Consider the following 16,370-nt stretch of genomic DNA (forward strand, 5'->3'; position numbering starts at 1 on the left):
AGCAGAGAAAGTACACATGCATTTGTTTAATCTTCCTCACCAACCAAAGGTAAAAACATTAACAAATACACAGTCAGAGAACATGCAGAGTGCCAAAACCAGATGCTCTGGAAAGAAACCAGTTGTTTTCATCTTTTATTTTGTGACAAGATTAAGCATCAGGGGAGAGCGCGAACGCAGTCCCCCACTACCAGAAATTATGCAGTCGAGATTCCCACATTTGGGGAATTCGCAAGAGTCAGCACAACCTGAGTGCAATGGTTGAGCCTCGTCTTGGGCAAACCACCTTCTTGATCATGGTATCACCCCTGCCAGGTAAGTATGCTCTGCTTTGCCTGTCTGAGAACTGCCCTGCAGAATGGTCGGCAACTGGGTGAGGGTGGCTGACCTCAGCCCAGGGCCTGGCACACTTCATGACTCCGCCCCTTCCAGGTCAGAGTTTAACACGCTCTATCTAGAATGTAAAATACTCCCCAGAGATTCAGACACGTAGTATTTTGGGTGGTACCAACATGAAGGTGAATTAATACCCAGAGTTCTACACACATAGTCTTTTGGGTAGTATTTTACATAGCGAGAGTTTTACTAGTGCTCCGTCTACTGGCAGCCAGGACATGAATGCAAAATACTACCCAGAGTTTCAGTAGGGCTCCCTCAACTTCCAAGCAGGACATGAATGCAAAATACTAGCCAGAGATTCACTAGGGCTCCCTCAACTTCCATGCAGGACATCAATGCAATATACTTCACAGCGTTTCAGTGGGCCTCAATCAATCGGCCTGACAAAACATTAGCAGAGAAAGTACACATGCATTTGTTTAATCTTCCTCACCAACCAAAGGTAAAAACATTAACAAATACACAGTCAGAGAACATGCAGAGTGCCAAAACCAGATGCTCTGGAAAGAAACCAGTTGTTTTCATCTTTTATTTTGTGACAAGATTAAGCATCAGGGGAGAGCGCGAACGCAGTCCCCCACTACCAGAAATTATGCAGTCGAGATTCCCACATTTGGGGAATTCGCAAGAGTCAGCACAACCTGAGTGCAATGGTTGAGCCTCGTCTTGGGCAAACCACCTTCTTGATCATGGTATCACCCCTGCCAGGTAAGTATGCTCTGCTTTGCCTGTCTGAGAACTGCCCTGCAGAATGGTCGGCAACTGGGTGAGGGTGGCTGACCTCAGCCCAGGGCCTGGCACACTTCATGACTCCGCCCCTTCCAGGTCAGAGTTTAACACGCTCTATCTAGAATGTAAAATACTCCCCAGAGATTCAGACACGTAGTATTTTGGGTGGTACCAACATGAAGGTGAATTAATACCCAGAGTTCTACACACATAGTCTTTTGGGTAGTATTTTACATAGCGAGAGTTTTACTAGTGCTCCGTCTACTGGCAGCCAGGACATGAATGCAAAATACTACCCAGAGTTTCAGTAGGGCTCCCTCAACTTCCAAGCAGGACATGAATGCAAAATACTAGCCAGAGATTCACTAGGGCTCCCTCAACTTCCATGCAGGACATCAATGCAATATACTTCACAGCGTTTCAGTGGGCCTCAATCAATCGGCCTGACAAAACATTAGCAGAGAAAGTACACATGCATTTGTTTAATCTTCCTCACCAACCAAAGGTAAAAACGTTAACAAATACACAGTCAGAGAACATGCAGAGTGCCAAAACCAGATGCTCTGGAAAGAAACCAGTTGTTTTCATCTTTTATTTTGTGACAAGATTAAGCATCAGGGGAGAGCGCGAACGCAGTCCCCCACTACCAGAAATTATGCAGTCGAGATTCCCACATTTGGGGAATTCGCAAGAGTCAGCACAACCTGAGTGCAATGGTTGAGCCTCGTCTTGGGCAAACCACCTTCTTGATCATGGTATCACCCCTGCCAGGTAAGTATGCTCTGCTTTGCCTGTCTGAGAACTGCCCTGCAGAATGGTCGGCAACTGGGTGAGGGTGGCTGACCTCAGCCCAGGGCCTGGCACACTTCATGACTCCGCCCCTTCCAGGTCAGAGTTTAACACGCTCTATCTAGAATGTAAAATACTCCCCAGAGATTCAGACACGTAGTATTTTGGGTGGTACCAACATGAAGGTGAATTAATACCCAGAGTTCTACACACATAGTCTTTTGGGTAGTATTTTACATAGCGAGAGTTTTACTAGTGCTCCGTCTACTGGCAGCCAGGACATGAATGCAAAATACTACCCAGAGTTTCAGTAGGGCTCCCTCAACTTCCAAGCAGGACATGAATGCAAAATACTAGCCAGAGATTCACTAGGGCTCCCTCAACTTCCATGCAGGACATCAATGCAATATACTTCACAGCGTTTCAGTGGGCCTCAATCAATCGGCCTGACAAAACATTAGCAGAGAAAGTACACATGCATTTGTTTAATCTTCCTCACCAACCAAAGGTAAAAACGTTAACAAATACACAGTCAGAGAACATGCAGAGTGCCAAAACCAGATGCTCTGGAAAGAAACCAGTTGTTTTCATCTTTTATTTTGTGACAAGATTAAGCATCAGGGGAGAGCGCGAACGCAGTCCCCCACTACCAGAAATTATGCAGTCGAGATTCCCACATTTGGGGAATTCGCAAGAGTCAGCACAACCTGAGTGCAATGGTTGAGCCTCGTCTTGGGCAAACCACCTTCTTGATCATGGTATCACCCCTGCCAGGTAAGTATGCTCTGCTTTGCCTGTCTGAGAACTGCCCTGCAGAATGGTCGGCAACTGGGTGAGGGTGGCTGACCTCAGCCCAGGGCCTGGCACACTTCATGACTCCGCCCCTTCCAGGTCAGAGTTTAACACGCTCTATCTAGAATGTAAAATACTCCCCAGAGATTCAGACACGTAGTATTTTGGGTGGTACCAACATGAAGGTGAATTAATACCCAGAGTTCTACACACATAGTCTTTTGGGTAGTATTTTACATAGCGAGAGTTTTACTAGTGCTCCGTCTACTGGCAGCCAGGACATGAATGCAAAATACTACCCAGAGTTTCAGTAGGGCTCCCTCAACTTCCAAGCAGGACACGAATGCAAAATACTAGCCAGAGATTCACTAGGGCTCCCTCAACTTCCATGCAGGACATCAATGCAATATACTTCACAGCGTTTCAGTGGGCCTCAATCAATCGGCCTGACAAAACATTAGCAGAGAAAGTACACATGCATTTGTTTAATCTTCCTCACCAACCAAAGGTAAAAACGTTAACAAATACACAGTCAGAGAACATGCAGAGTGCCAAAACCAGATGCTCTGGAAAGAAACCAGTTGTTTTCATCTTTTATTTTGTGACAAGATTAAGCATCAGGGGAGAGCGCGAACGCAGTCCCCCACTACCAGAAATTATGCAGTCGAGATTCCCACATTTGGGGAATTCGCAAGAGTCAGCACAACCTGAGTGCAATGGTTGAGCCTCGTCTTGGGCAAACCACCTTCTTGATCATGGTATCACCCCTGCCAGGTAAGTATGCTCTGCTTTGCCTGTCTGAGAACTGCCCTGCAGAATGGTCGGCAACTGGGTGAGGGTGGCTGACCTCAGCCCAGGGCCTGGCACACTTCATGACTCCGCCCCTTCCAGGTCAGAGTTTAACACGCTCTATCTAGAATGTAAAATACTCCCCAGAGATTCAGACACGTAGTATTTTGGGTGGTACCAACATGAAGGTGAATTAATACCCAGAGTTCTACACACATAGTCTTTTGGGTAGTATTTTACATAGCGAGAGTTTTACTAGTGCTCCGTCTACTGGCAGCCAGGACATGAATGCAAAATACTACCCAGAGTTTCAGTAGGGCTCCCTCAACTTCCAAGCAGGACACGAATGCAAAATACTAGCCAGAGATTCACTAGGGCTCCCTCAACTTCCATGCAGGACATCAATGCAATATACTTCACAGCGTTTCAGTGGGCCTCAATCAATCGGCCTGACAAAACATTAGCAGAGAAAGTACACATGCATTTGTTTAATCTTCCTCACCAACCAAAGGTAAAAACGTTAACAAATACACAGTCAGAGAACATGCAGAGTGCCAAAACCAGATGCTCTGGAAAGAAACCAGTTGTTTTCATCTTTTATTTTGTGACAAGATTAAGCATCAGGGGAGAGCGCGAACGCAGTCCCCCACTACCAGAAATTATGCAGTCGAGATTCCCACATTTGGGGAATTCGCAAGAGTCAGCACAACCTGAGTGCAATGGTTGAGCCTCGTCTTGGGCAAACCACCTTCTTGATCATGGTATCACCCCTGCCAGGTAAGTATGCTCTGCTTTGCCTGTCTGAGAACTGCCCTGCAGAATGGTCGGCAACTGGGTGAGGGTGGCTGACCTCAGCCCAGGGCCTGGCACACTTCATGACTCCGCCCCTTCCAGGTCAGAGTTTAACACGCTCTATCTAGAATGTAAAATACTCCCCAGAGATTCAGACACGTAGTATTTTGGGTGGTACCAACATGAAGGTGAATTAATACCCAGAGTTCTACACACATAGTCTTTTGGGTAGTATTTTACATAGCGAGAGTTTTACTAGTGCTCCGTCTACTGGCAGCCAGGACATGAATGCAAAATACTACCCAGAGTTTCAGTAGGGCTCCCTCAACTTCCAAGCAGGACATGAATGCAAAATACTAGCCAGAGATTCACTAGGGCTCCCTCAACTTCCATGCAGGACATCAATGCAATATACTTCACAGCGTTTCAGTGGGCCTCAATCAATCGGCCTGACAAAACATTAGCAGAGAAAGTACACATGCATTTGTTTAATCTTCCTCACCAACCAAAGGTAAAAACGTTAACAAATACACAGTCAGAGAACATGCAGAGTGCCAAAACCAGATGCTCTGGAAAGAAACCAGTTGTTTTCATCTTTTATTTTGTGACAAGATTAAGCATCAGGGGAGAGCGCGAACGCAGTCCCCCACTACCAGAAATTATGCAGTCGAGATTCCCACATTTGGGGAATTCGCAAGAGTCAGCACAACCTGAGTGCAATGGTTGAGCCTCGTCTTGGGCAAACCACCTTCTTGATCATGGTATCACCCCTGCCAGGTAAGTATGCTCTGCTTTGCCTGTCTGAGAACTGCCCTGCAGAATGGTCGGCAACTGGGTGAGGGTGGCTGACCTCAGCCCAGGGCCTGGCACACTTCATGACTCCGCCCCTTCCAGGTCAGAGTTTAACACGCTCTATCTAGAATGTAAAATACTCCCCAGAGATTCAGACACGTAGTATTTTGGGTGGTACCAACATGAAGGTGAATTAATACCCAGAGTTCTACACACATAGTCTTTTGGGTAGTATTTTACATAGCGAGAGTTTTACTAGTGCTCCGTCTACTGGCAGCCAGGACATGAATGCAAAATACTACCCAGAGTTTCAGTAGGGCTCCCTCAACTTCCAAGCAGGACATGAATGCAAAATACTAGCCAGAGATTCACTAGGGCTCCCTCAACTTCCCTGCAGGACATCAATGCAATATACTTCACAGCGTTTCAGTGGGCCTCAATCAATCGGCCTGACAAAACATTAGCAGAGAAAGTACACATGCATTTGTTTAATCTTCCTCACCAACCAAAGGTAAAAACGTTAACAAATACACAGTCAGAGAACATGCAGAGTGCCAAAACCAGATGCTCTGGAAAGAAACCAGTTGTTTTCATCTTTTATTTTGTGACAAGATTAAGCATCAGGGGAGAGCGCGAACGCAGTCCCCCACTACCAGAAATTATGCAGTCGAGATTCCCACATTTGGGGAATTCGCAAGAGTCAGCACAACCTGAGTGCAATGGTTGAGCCTCGTCTTGGGCAAACCACCTTCTTGATCATGGTATCACCCCTGCCAGGTAAGTATGCTCTGCTTTGCCTGTCTGAGAACTGCCCTGCAGAATGGTCGGCAACTGGGTGAGGGTGGCTGACCTCAGCCCAGGGCCTGGCACACTTCATGACTCCGCCCCTTCCAGGTCAGAGTTTAACACGCTCTATCTAGAATGTAAAATACTCCCCAGAGATTCAGACACGTAGTATTTTGGGTGGTACCAACATGAAGGTGAATTAATACCCAGAGTTCTACACACATAGTCTTTTGGGTAGTATTTTACATAGCGAGAGTTTTACTAGTGCTCCGTCTACTGGCAGCCAGGACATGAATGCAAAATACTACCCAGAGTTTCAGTAGGGCTCCCTCAACTTCCAAGCAGGACATGAATGCAAAATACTAGCCAGAGATTCACTAGGGCTCCCTCAACTTCCCTGCAGGACATCAATGCAATATACTTCACAGCGTTTCAGTGGGCCTCAATCAATCGGCCTGACAAAACATTAGCAGAGAAAGTACACATGCATTTGTTTAATCTTCCTCACCAACCAAAGGTAAAAACGTTAACAAATACACAGTCAGAGAACATGCAGAGTGCCAAAACCAGATGCTCTGGAAAGAAACCAGTTGTTTTCATCTTTTATTTTGTGACAAGATTAAGCATCAGGGGAGAGCGCGAACGCAGTCCCCCACTACCAGAAATTATGCAGTCGAGATTCCCACATTTGGGGAATTCGCAAGAGTCAGCACAACCTGAGTGCAATGGTTGAGCCTCGTCTTGGGCAAACCACCTTCTTGATCATGGTATCACCCCTGCCAGGTAAGTATGCTCTGCTTTGCCTGTCTGAGAACTGCCCTGCAGAATGGTCGGCAACTGGGTGAGGGTGGCTGACCTCAGCCCAGGGCCTGGCACACTTCATGACTCCGCCCCTTCCAGGTCAGAGTTTAACACGCTCTATCTAGAATGTAAAATACTCCCCAGAGATTCAGACACGTAGTATTTTGGGTGGTACCAACATGAAGGTGAATTAATACCCAGAGTTCTACACACATAGTCTTTTGGGTAGTATTTTACATAGCGAGAGTTTTACTAGTGCTCCGTCTACTGGCAGCCAGGACATGAATGCAAAATACTACCCAGAGTTTCAGTAGGGCTCCCTCAACTTCCAAGCAGGACATGAATGCAAAATACTAGCCAGAGATTCACTAGGGCTCCCTCAACTTCCCTGCAGGACATCAATGCAATATACTTCACAGCGTTTCAGTGGGCCTCAATCAATCGGCCTGACAAAACATTAGCAGAGAAAGTACACATGCATTTGTTTAATCTTCCTCACCAACCAAAGGTAAAAACGTTAACAAATACACAGTCAGAGAACATGCAGAGTGCCAAAACCAGATGCTCTGGAAAGAAACCAGTTGTTTTCATCTTTTATTTTGTGACAAGATTAAGCATCAGGGGAGAGCGCGAACGCAGTCCCCCACTACCAGAAATTATGCAGTCGAGATTCCCACATTTGGGGAATTCGCAAGAGTCAGCACAACCTGAGTGCAATGGTTGAGCCTCGTCTTGGGCAAACCACCTTCTTGATCATGGTATCACCCCTGCCAGGTAAGTATGCTCTGCTTTGCCTGTCTGAGAACTGCCCTGCAGAATGGTCGGCAACTGGGTGAGGGTGGCTGACCTCAGCCCAGGGCCTGGCACACTTCATGACTCCGCCCCTTCCAGGTCAGAGTTTAACACGCTCTATCTAGAATGTAAAATACTCCCCAGAGATTCAGACACGTAGTATTTTGGGTGGTACCAACATGAAGGTGAATTAATACCCAGAGTTCTACACACATAGTCTTTTGGGTAGTATTTTACATAGCGAGAGTTTTACTAGTGCTCCGTCTACTGGCAGCCAGGACATGAATGCAAAATACTACCCAGAGTTTCAGTAGGGCTCCCTCAACTTCCAAGCAGGACATGAATGCAAAATACTAGCCAGAGATTCACTAGGGCTCCCTCAACTTCCCTGCAGGACATCAATGCAATATACTTCACAGCGTTTCAGTGGGCCTCAATCAATCGGCCTGACAAAACATTAGCAGAGAAAGTACACATGCATTTGTTTAATCTTCCTCACCAACCAAAGGTAAAAACGTTAACAAATACACAGTCAGAGAACATGCAGAGTGCCAAAACCAGATGCTCTGGAAAGAAACCAGTTGTTTTCATCTTTTATTTTGTGACAAGATTAAGCATCAGGGGAGAGCGCGAACGCAGTCCCCCACTACCAGAAATTATGCAGTCGAGATTCCCACATTTGGGGAATTCGCAAGAGTCAGCACAACCTGAGTGCAATGGTTGAGCCTCGTCTTGGGCAAACCACCTTCTTGATCATGGTATCACCCCTGCCAGGTAAGTATGCTCTGCTTTGCCTGTCTGAGAACTGCCCTGCAGAATGGTCGGCAACTGGGTGAGGGTGGCTGACCTCAGCCCAGGGCCTGGCACACTTCATGACTCCGCCCCTTCCAGGTCAGAGTTTAACACGCTCTATCTAGAATGTAAAATACTCCCCAGAGATTCAGACACGTAGTATTTTGGGTGGTACCAACATGAAGGTGAATTAATACCCAGAGTTCTACACACATAGTCTTTTGGGTAGTATTTTACATAGCGAGAGTTTTACTAGTGCTCCGTCTACTGGCAGCCAGGACATGAATGCAAAATACTACCCAGAGTTTCAGTAGGGCTCCCTCAACTTCCAAGCAGGACATGAATGCAAAATACTAGCCAGAGATTCACTAGGGCTCCCTCAACTTCCCTGCAGGACATCAATGCAATATACTTCACAGCGTTTCAGTGGGCCTCAATCAATCGGCCTGACAAAACATTAGCAGAGAAAGTACACATGCATTTGTTTAATCTTCCTCACCAACCAAAGGTAAAAACGTTAACAAATACACAGTCAGAGAACATGCAGAGTGCCAAAACCAGATGCTCTGGAAAGAAACCAGTTGTTTTCATCTTTTATTTTGTGACAAGATTAAGCATCAGGGGAGAGCGCGAACGCAGTCCCCCACTACCAGAAATTATGCAGTCGAGATTCCCACATTTGGGGAATTCGCAAGAGTCAGCACAACCTGAGTGCAATGGTTGAGCCTCGTCTTGGGCAAACCACCTTCTTGATCATGGTATCACCCCTGCCAGGTAAGTATGCTCTGCTTTGCCTGTCTGAGAACTGCCCTGCAGAATGGTCGGCAACTGGGTGAGGGTGGCTGACCTCAGCCCAGGGCCTGGCACACTTCATGACTCCGCCCCTTCCAGGTCAGAGTTTAACACGCTCTATCTAGAATGTAAAATACTCCCCAGAGATTCAGACACGTAGTATTTTGGGTGGTACCAACATGAAGGTGAATTAATACCCAGAGTTCTACACACATAGTCTTTTGGGTAGTATTTTACATAGCGAGAGTTTTACTAGTGCTCCGTCTACTGGCAGCCAGGACATGAATGCAAAATACTACCCAGAGTTTCAGTAGGGCTCCCTCAACTTCCAAGCAGGACATGAATGCAAAATACTAGCCAGAGATTCACTAGGGCTCCCTCAACTTCCATGCAGGACATCAATGCAATATACTTCACAGCGTTTCAGTGGGCCTCAATCAATCGGCCTGACAAAACATTAGCAGAGAAAGTACACATGCATTTGTTTAATCTTCCTCACCAACCAAAGGTAAAAACGTTAACAAATACACAGTCAGAGAACATGCAGAGTGCCAAAACCAGATGCTCTGGAAAGAAACCAGTTGTTTTCATCTTTTATTTTGTGACAAGATTAAGCATCAGGGGAGAGCGCGAACGCAGTCCCCCACTACCAGAAATTATGCAGTCGAGATTCCCACATTTGGGGAATTCGCAAGAGTCAGCACAACCTGAGTGCAATGGTTGAGCCTCGTCTTGGGCAAACCACCTTCTTGATCATGGTATCACCCCTGCCAGGTAAGTATGCTCTGCTTTGCCTGTCTGAGAACTGCCCTGCAGAATGGTCGGCAACTGGGTGAGGGTGGCTGACCTCAGCCCAGGGCCTGGCACACTTCATGACTCCGCCCCTTCCAGGTCAGAGTTTAACACGCTCTATCTAGAATGTAAAATACTCCCCAGAGATTCAGACACGTAGTATTTTGGGTGGTACCAACATGAAGGTGAATTAATACCCAGAGTTCTACACACATAGTCTTTTGGGTAGTATTTTACATAGCGAGAGTTTTACTAGTGCTCCGTCTACTGGCAGCCAGGACATGAATGCAAAATACTACCCAGAGTTTCAGTAGGGCTCCCTCAACTTCCAAGCAGGACATGAATGCAAAATACTAGCCAGAGATTCACTAGGGCTCCCTCAACTTCCCTGCAGGACATCAATGCAATATACTTCACAGCGTTTCAGTGGGCCTCAATCAATCGGCCTGACAAAACATTAGCAGAGAAAGTACACATGCATTTGTTTAATCTTCCTCACCAACCAAAGGTAAAAACGTTAACAAATACACAGTCAGAGAACATGCAGAGTGCCAAAACCAGATGCTCTGGAAAGAAACCAGTTGTTTTCATCTTTTATTTTGTGACAAGATTAAGCATCAGGGGAGAGCGCGAACGCAGTCCCCCACTACCAGAAATTATGCAGTCGAGATTCCCACATTTGGGGAATTCGCAAGAGTCAGCACAACCTGAGTGCAATGGTTGAGCCTCGTCTTGGGCAAACCACCTTCTTGATCATGGTATCACCCCTGCCAGGTAAGTATGCTCTGCTTTGCCTGTCTGAGAACTGCCCTGCAGAATGGTCGGCAACTGGGTGAGGGTGGCTGACCTCAGCCCAGGGCCTGGCACACTTCATGACTCCGCCCCTTCCAGGTCAGAGTTTAACACGCTCTATCTAGAATGTAAAATACTCCCCAGAGATTCAGACACGTAGTATTTTGGGTGGTACCAACATGAAGGTGAATTAATACCCAGAGTTCTACACACATAGTCTTTTGGGTAGTATTTTACATAGCGAGAGTTTTACTAGTGCTCCGTCTACTGGCAGCCAGGACATGAATGCAAAATACTACCCAGAGTTTCAGTAGGGCTCCCTCAACTTCCAAGCAGGACATGAATGCAAAATACTAGCCAGAGATTCACTAGGGCTCCCTCAACTTCCCTGCAGGACATCAATGCAATATACTTCACAGCGTTTCAGTGGGCCTCAATCAATCGGCCTGACAAAACATTAGCAGAGAAAGTACACATGCATTTGTTTAATCTTCCTCACCAACCAAAGGTAAAAACGTTAACAAATACACAGTCAGAGAACATGCAGAGTGCCAAAACCAGATGCTCTGGAAAGAAACCAGTTGTTTTCATCTTTTATTTTGTGACAAGATTAAGCATCAGGGGAGAGCGCGAACGCAGTCCCCCACTACCAGAAATTATGCAGTCGAGATTCCCACATTTGGGGAATTCGCAAGAGTCAGCACAACCTGAGTGCAATGGTTGAGCCTCGTCTTGGGCAAACCACCTTCTTGATCATGGTATCACCCCTGCCAGGTAAGTATGCTCTGCTTTGCCTGTCTGAGAACTGCCCTGCAGAATGGTCGGCAACTGGGTGAGGGTGGCTGACCTCAGCCCAGGGCCTGGCACACTTCATGACTCCGCCCCTTCCAGGTCAGAGTTTAACACGCTCTATCTAGAATGTAAAATACTCCCCAGAGATTCAGACACGTAGTATTTTGGGTGGTACCAACATGAAGGTGAATTAATACCCAGAGTTCTACACACATAGTCTTTTGGGTAGTATTTTACATAGCGAGAGTTTTACTAGTGCTCCGTCTACTGGCAGCCAGGACATGAATGCAAAATACTACCCAGAGTTTCAGTAGGGCTCCCTCAACTTCCAAGCAGGACATGAATGCAAAATACTAGCCAGAGATTCACTAGGGCTCCCTCAACTTCCCTGCAGGACATCAATGCAATATACTTCACAGCGTTTCAGTGGGCCTCAATCAATCGGCCTGACAAAACATTAGCAGAGAAAGTACACATGCATTTGTTTAATCTTCCTCACCAACCAAAGGTAAAAACGTTAACAAATACACAGTCAGAGAACATGCAGAGTGCCAAAACCAGATGCTCTGGAAAGAAACCAGTTGTTTTCATCTTTTATTTTGTGACAAGATTAAGCATCAGGGGAGAGCGCGAACGCAGTCCCCCACTACCAGAAATTATGCAGTCGAGATTCCCACATTTGGGGAATTCGCAAGAGTCAGCACAACCTGAGTGCAATGGTTGAGCCTCGTCTTGGGCAAACCACCTTCTTGATCATGGTATCACCCCTGCCAGGTAAGTATGCTCTGCTTTGCCTGTCTGAGAACTGCCCTGCAGAATGGTCGGCAACTGGGTGAGGGTGGCTGACCTCAGCCCAGGGCCTGGCACACTTCATGACTCCGCCCCTTCCAGGTCAGAGTTTAACACGCTCTATCTAGAATGTAAAATACTCCCCAGAGATTCAGACACGTAGTATTTTGGGTGGTACCAACATGAAGGTGAATTAATACCCAGAGTTCTACACACATAGTCTTTTGGGTAGTATTTTACATAGCGAGAGTTTTACTAGTGCTCCGTCTACTGGCAGCCAGGACATGAATGCAAAATACTACCCAGAGTTTCAGTAGGGCTCCCTCAACTTCCAAGCAGGACATGAATGCAAAATACTAGCCAGAGATTCACTAGGGCTCCCTCAACTTCCCTGCAGGACATCAATGCAATATACTTCACAGCGTTTCAGTGGGCCTCAATCAATCGGCCTGACAAAACATTAGCAGAGAAAGTACACATGCATTTGTTTAATCTTCCTCACCAACCAAAGGTAAAAACGTTAACAAATACACAGTCAGAGAACATGCAGAGTGCCAAAACCAGATGCTCTGGAAAGAAACCAGTTGTTTTCATCTTTTATTTTGTGACAAGATTAAGCATCAGGGGAGAGCGCGAACGCAGTCCCCCACTACCAGAAATTATGCAGTCGAGATTCCCACATTTGGGGAATTCGCAAGAGTCAGCACAACCTGAGTGCAATGGTTGAGCCTCGTCTTGGGCAAACCACCTTCTTGATCATGGTATCACCCCTGCCAGGTAAGTATGCTCTGCTTTGCCTGTCTGAGAACTGCCCTGCAGAATGGTCGGCAACTGGGTGAGGGTGGCTGACCTCAGCCCAGGGCCTGGCACACTTCATGACTCCGCCCCTTCCAGGTCAGAGTTTAACACGCTCTATCTAGAATGTAAAATACTCCCCAGAGATTCAGACACGTAGTATTTTGGGTGGTACCAACATGAAGGTGAATTAATACCCAGAGTTCTACACACATAGTCTTTTGGGTAGTATTTTACATAGCGAGAGTTTTACTAGTGCTCCGTCTACTGGCAGCCAGGACATGAATGCAAAATACTACCCAGAGTTTCAGTAGGGCTCCCTCAACTTCCAAGCAGGACATGAATGCAAAATACTAGCCAGAGATTCACTAGGGCTCCCTCAACTTCCCTGCAGGACATCAATGCAATATACTTCACAGCGTTTCAGTGGGCCTCAATCAATCGGCCTGACAAAACATTAGCAGAGAAAGTACACATGCATTTGTTTAATCTTCCTCACCAACCAAAGGTAAAAACGTTAACAAATACACAGTCAGAGAACATGCAGAGTGCCAAAACCAGATGCTCTGGAAAGAAACCAGTTGTTTTCATCTTTTATTTTGTGACAAGATTAAGCATCAGGGGAGAGCGCGAACGCAGTCCCCCACTACCAGAAATTATGCAGTCGAGATTCCCACATTTGGGGAATTCGCAAGAGTCAGCACAACCTGAGTGCAATGGTTGAGCCTCGTCTTGGGCAAACCACCTTCTTGATCATGGTATCACCCCTGCCAGGTAAGTATGCTCTGCTTTGCCTGTCTGAGAACTGCCCTGCAGAATGGTCGGCAACTGGGTGAGGGTGGCTGACCTCAGCCCAGGGCCTGGCACACTTCATGACTCCGCCCCTTCCAGGTCAGAGTTTAACACGCTCTATCTAGAATGTAAAATACTCCCCAGAGATTCAGACACGTAGTATTTTGGGTGGTACCAACATGAAGGTGAATTAATACCCAGAGTTCTACACACATAGTCTTTTGGGTAGTATTTTACATAGCGAGAGTTTTACTAGTGCTCCGTCTACTGGCAGCCAGGACATGAATGCAAAATACTACCCAGAGTTTCAGTAGGGCTCCCTCAACTTCCAAGCAGGACATGAATGCAAAATACTAGCCAGAGATTCACTAGGGCTCCCTCAACTTCCCTGCAGGACATCAATGCAATATACTTCACAGCGTTTCAGTGGGCCTCAATCAATCGGCCTGACAAAACATTAGCAGAGAAAGTACACATGCATTTGTTTAATCTTCCTCACCAACCAAAGGTAAAAACGTTAACAAATACACAGTCAGAGAACATGCAGAGTGCCAAAACCAGATGCTCTGGAAAGAAACCAGTTGTTTTCATCTTTTATTTTGTGACAAGATTAAGCATCAGGGGAGAGCGCGAACGCAGTCCCCCACTACCAGAAATTATGCAGTCGAGATTCCCACATTTGGGGAATTCGCAAGAGTCAGCACAACCTGAGTGCAATGGTTGAGCCTCGTCTTGGGCAAACCACCTTCTTGATCATGGTATCACCCCTGCCAGGTAAGTATGCTCTGCTTTGCCTGTCTGAGAACTGCCCTGCAGAATGGTCGGCAACTGGGTGAGGGTGGCTGACCTCAGCCCAGGGCCTGGCACACTTCATGACTCCGCCCCTTCCAGGTCAGAGTTTAACACGCTCTATCTAGAATGTAAAATACTCCCCAGAGATTCAGACACGTAGTATTTTGGGTGGTACCAACATGAAGGTGAATTAATACCCAGAGTTCTACACACATAGTCTTTTGGGTAGTATTTTACATAGCGAGAGTTTTACTAGTGCTCCGTCTACTGGCAGCCAGGACATGAATGCAAAATACTACCCAGAGTTTCAGTAGGGCTCCCTCAACTTCCAAGCAGGACATGAATGCAAAATACTAGCCAGAGATTCACTAGGGCTCCCTCAACTTCCCTGCAGGACATCAATGCAATATACTTCACAGCGTTTCAGTGGGCCTCAATCAATCGGCCTGACAAAACATTAGCAGAGAAAGTACACATGCATTTGTTTAATCTTCCTCACCAACCAAAGGTAAAAACGTTAACAAATACACAGTCAGAGAACATGCAGAGTGCCAAAACCAGATGCTCTGGAAAGAAACCAGTTGTTTTCATCTTTTATTTTGTGACAAGATTAAGCATCAGGGGAGAGCGCGAACGCAGTCCCCCACTACCAGAAATTATGCAGTCGAGATTCCCACATTTGGGGAATTCGCAAGAGTCAGCACAACCTGAGTGCAATGGTTGAGCCTCGTCTTGGGCAAACCACCTTCTTGATCATGGTATCACCCCTGCCAGGTAAGTATGCTCTGCTTTGCCTGTCTGAGAACTGCCCTGCAGAATGGTCGGCAACTGGGTGAGGGTGGCTGACCTCAGCCCAGGGCCTGGCACACTTCATGACTCCGCCCCTTCCAGGTCAGAGTTTAACACGCTCTATCTAGAATGTAAAATACTCCCCAGAGATTCAGACACGTAGTATTTTGGGTGGTACCAACATGAAGGTGAATTAATACCCAGAGTTCTACACACATAGTCTTTTGGGTAGTATTTTACATAGCGAGAGTTTTACTAGTGCTCCGTCTACTGGCAGCCAGGACATGAATGCAAAATACTACCCAGAGTTTCAGTAGGGCTCCCTCAACTTCCAAGCAGGACATGAATGCAAAATACTAGCCAGAGATTCACTAGGGCTCCCTCAACTTCCCTGCAGGACATCAATGCAATATACTTCACAGCGTTTCAGTGGGCCTCAATCAATCGGCCTGACAAAACATTAGCAGAGAAAGTACACATGCATTTGTTTAATCTTCCTCACCAACCAAAGGTAAAAACGTTAACAAATACACAGTCAGAGAACATGCAGAGTGCCAAAACCAGATGCTCTGGAAAGAAACCAGTTGTTTTCATCTTTTATTTTGTGACAAGATTAAGCATCAGGGGAGAGCGCGAACGCAGTCCCCCACTACCAGAAATTATGCAGTCGAGATTCCCACATTTGGGGAATTCGCAAGAGTCAGCACAACCTGAGTGCAATGGTTGAGCCTCGTCTTGGGCAAACCACCTTCTTGATCATGGTATCACCCCTGCCAGGTAAGTATGCTCTGCTTTGCCTGTCTGAGAACTGCCCTGCAGAATGGTCGGCAACTGGGTGAGGGTGGCTGACCTCAGCCCAGGGCCTGGCACACTTCATGACTCCGCCCCTTCCAGGTCAGAGTTTAACACGCTCTATCTAGAATGTAAAATACTCCCCAGAGATTCAGACACGTAGTATTTTGGGTGGTACCAACATGAAGGTGAATTAATAC

General features: G+C 46.6%; 21 non-coding genes across 21 annotated transcripts; all 21 read right to left on the reverse strand.

Annotated features, from left to right (window-relative positions):
* Positions 1-159: 159 nt before the first annotated feature.
* On the reverse strand, positions 160-323 carry LOC128524906 (U1 spliceosomal RNA). Its single transcript, XR_008360733.1, has one exon. It is a non-coding gene; the product is annotated as a U1 spliceosomal RNA (small nuclear RNA).
* Positions 324-951: 628 nt separating this feature from the next.
* LOC128524907 (U1 spliceosomal RNA) lies at positions 952-1,115 on the reverse strand. The gene has a single exon (XR_008360734.1). It is a non-coding gene; the product is annotated as a U1 spliceosomal RNA (small nuclear RNA).
* Positions 1,116-1,743: 628 nt separating this feature from the next.
* LOC128524908 (U1 spliceosomal RNA) lies at positions 1,744-1,907 on the reverse strand. The gene has a single exon (XR_008360735.1). It is a non-coding gene; the product is annotated as a U1 spliceosomal RNA (small nuclear RNA).
* Positions 1,908-2,535: 628 nt separating this feature from the next.
* On the reverse strand, positions 2,536-2,699 carry LOC128524909 (U1 spliceosomal RNA). Its single transcript, XR_008360736.1, has one exon. It is a non-coding gene; the product is annotated as a U1 spliceosomal RNA (small nuclear RNA).
* A 628-nt stretch (positions 2,700-3,327) lies between these two features.
* Positions 3,328-3,491, reverse strand: LOC128524910 (U1 spliceosomal RNA). The gene has a single exon (XR_008360737.1). It is a non-coding gene; the product is annotated as a U1 spliceosomal RNA (small nuclear RNA).
* Positions 3,492-4,119: 628 nt separating this feature from the next.
* Positions 4,120-4,283, reverse strand: LOC128524911 (U1 spliceosomal RNA). The gene has a single exon (XR_008360738.1). It is a non-coding gene; the product is annotated as a U1 spliceosomal RNA (small nuclear RNA).
* A 628-nt stretch (positions 4,284-4,911) lies between these two features.
* LOC128524912 (U1 spliceosomal RNA) lies at positions 4,912-5,075 on the reverse strand. The gene has a single exon (XR_008360739.1). It is a non-coding gene; the product is annotated as a U1 spliceosomal RNA (small nuclear RNA).
* Positions 5,076-5,703: 628 nt separating this feature from the next.
* On the reverse strand, positions 5,704-5,867 carry LOC128524913 (U1 spliceosomal RNA). The gene has a single exon (XR_008360740.1). It is a non-coding gene; the product is annotated as a U1 spliceosomal RNA (small nuclear RNA).
* A 628-nt stretch (positions 5,868-6,495) lies between these two features.
* LOC128524916 (U1 spliceosomal RNA) lies at positions 6,496-6,659 on the reverse strand. Its single transcript, XR_008360741.1, has one exon. It is a non-coding gene; the product is annotated as a U1 spliceosomal RNA (small nuclear RNA).
* Positions 6,660-7,287: 628 nt separating this feature from the next.
* LOC128524917 (U1 spliceosomal RNA) lies at positions 7,288-7,451 on the reverse strand. The gene has a single exon (XR_008360742.1). It is a non-coding gene; the product is annotated as a U1 spliceosomal RNA (small nuclear RNA).
* Positions 7,452-8,079: 628 nt separating this feature from the next.
* On the reverse strand, positions 8,080-8,243 carry LOC128524919 (U1 spliceosomal RNA). Its single transcript, XR_008360744.1, has one exon. It is a non-coding gene; the product is annotated as a U1 spliceosomal RNA (small nuclear RNA).
* Positions 8,244-8,871: 628 nt separating this feature from the next.
* LOC128524920 (U1 spliceosomal RNA) lies at positions 8,872-9,035 on the reverse strand. The gene has a single exon (XR_008360745.1). It is a non-coding gene; the product is annotated as a U1 spliceosomal RNA (small nuclear RNA).
* Positions 9,036-9,663: 628 nt separating this feature from the next.
* Positions 9,664-9,827, reverse strand: LOC128524922 (U1 spliceosomal RNA). The gene has a single exon (XR_008360746.1). It is a non-coding gene; the product is annotated as a U1 spliceosomal RNA (small nuclear RNA).
* A 628-nt stretch (positions 9,828-10,455) lies between these two features.
* LOC128524923 (U1 spliceosomal RNA) lies at positions 10,456-10,619 on the reverse strand. Its single transcript, XR_008360747.1, has one exon. It is a non-coding gene; the product is annotated as a U1 spliceosomal RNA (small nuclear RNA).
* Positions 10,620-11,247: 628 nt separating this feature from the next.
* On the reverse strand, positions 11,248-11,411 carry LOC128524924 (U1 spliceosomal RNA). Its single transcript, XR_008360748.1, has one exon. It is a non-coding gene; the product is annotated as a U1 spliceosomal RNA (small nuclear RNA).
* Positions 11,412-12,039: 628 nt separating this feature from the next.
* On the reverse strand, positions 12,040-12,203 carry LOC128524925 (U1 spliceosomal RNA). Its single transcript, XR_008360749.1, has one exon. It is a non-coding gene; the product is annotated as a U1 spliceosomal RNA (small nuclear RNA).
* A 628-nt stretch (positions 12,204-12,831) lies between these two features.
* On the reverse strand, positions 12,832-12,995 carry LOC128524926 (U1 spliceosomal RNA). The gene has a single exon (XR_008360750.1). It is a non-coding gene; the product is annotated as a U1 spliceosomal RNA (small nuclear RNA).
* A 628-nt stretch (positions 12,996-13,623) lies between these two features.
* On the reverse strand, positions 13,624-13,787 carry LOC128524927 (U1 spliceosomal RNA). The gene has a single exon (XR_008360751.1). It is a non-coding gene; the product is annotated as a U1 spliceosomal RNA (small nuclear RNA).
* Positions 13,788-14,415: 628 nt separating this feature from the next.
* Positions 14,416-14,579, reverse strand: LOC128524928 (U1 spliceosomal RNA). Its single transcript, XR_008360752.1, has one exon. It is a non-coding gene; the product is annotated as a U1 spliceosomal RNA (small nuclear RNA).
* Positions 14,580-15,207: 628 nt separating this feature from the next.
* LOC128524929 (U1 spliceosomal RNA) lies at positions 15,208-15,371 on the reverse strand. Its single transcript, XR_008360753.1, has one exon. It is a non-coding gene; the product is annotated as a U1 spliceosomal RNA (small nuclear RNA).
* A 628-nt stretch (positions 15,372-15,999) lies between these two features.
* LOC128524931 (U1 spliceosomal RNA) lies at positions 16,000-16,163 on the reverse strand. The gene has a single exon (XR_008360755.1). It is a non-coding gene; the product is annotated as a U1 spliceosomal RNA (small nuclear RNA).
* Between the last annotated feature and the right edge of the window lie 207 nt (positions 16,164-16,370).

The sequence above is a fragment of the Clarias gariepinus genome, chromosome 5 (genome assembly GCF_024256425.1).
Source record: "Clarias gariepinus isolate MV-2021 ecotype Netherlands chromosome 5, CGAR_prim_01v2, whole genome shotgun sequence".
Lineage (NCBI taxonomy): Eukaryota > Metazoa > Chordata > Actinopteri > Siluriformes > Clariidae > Clarias > Clarias gariepinus.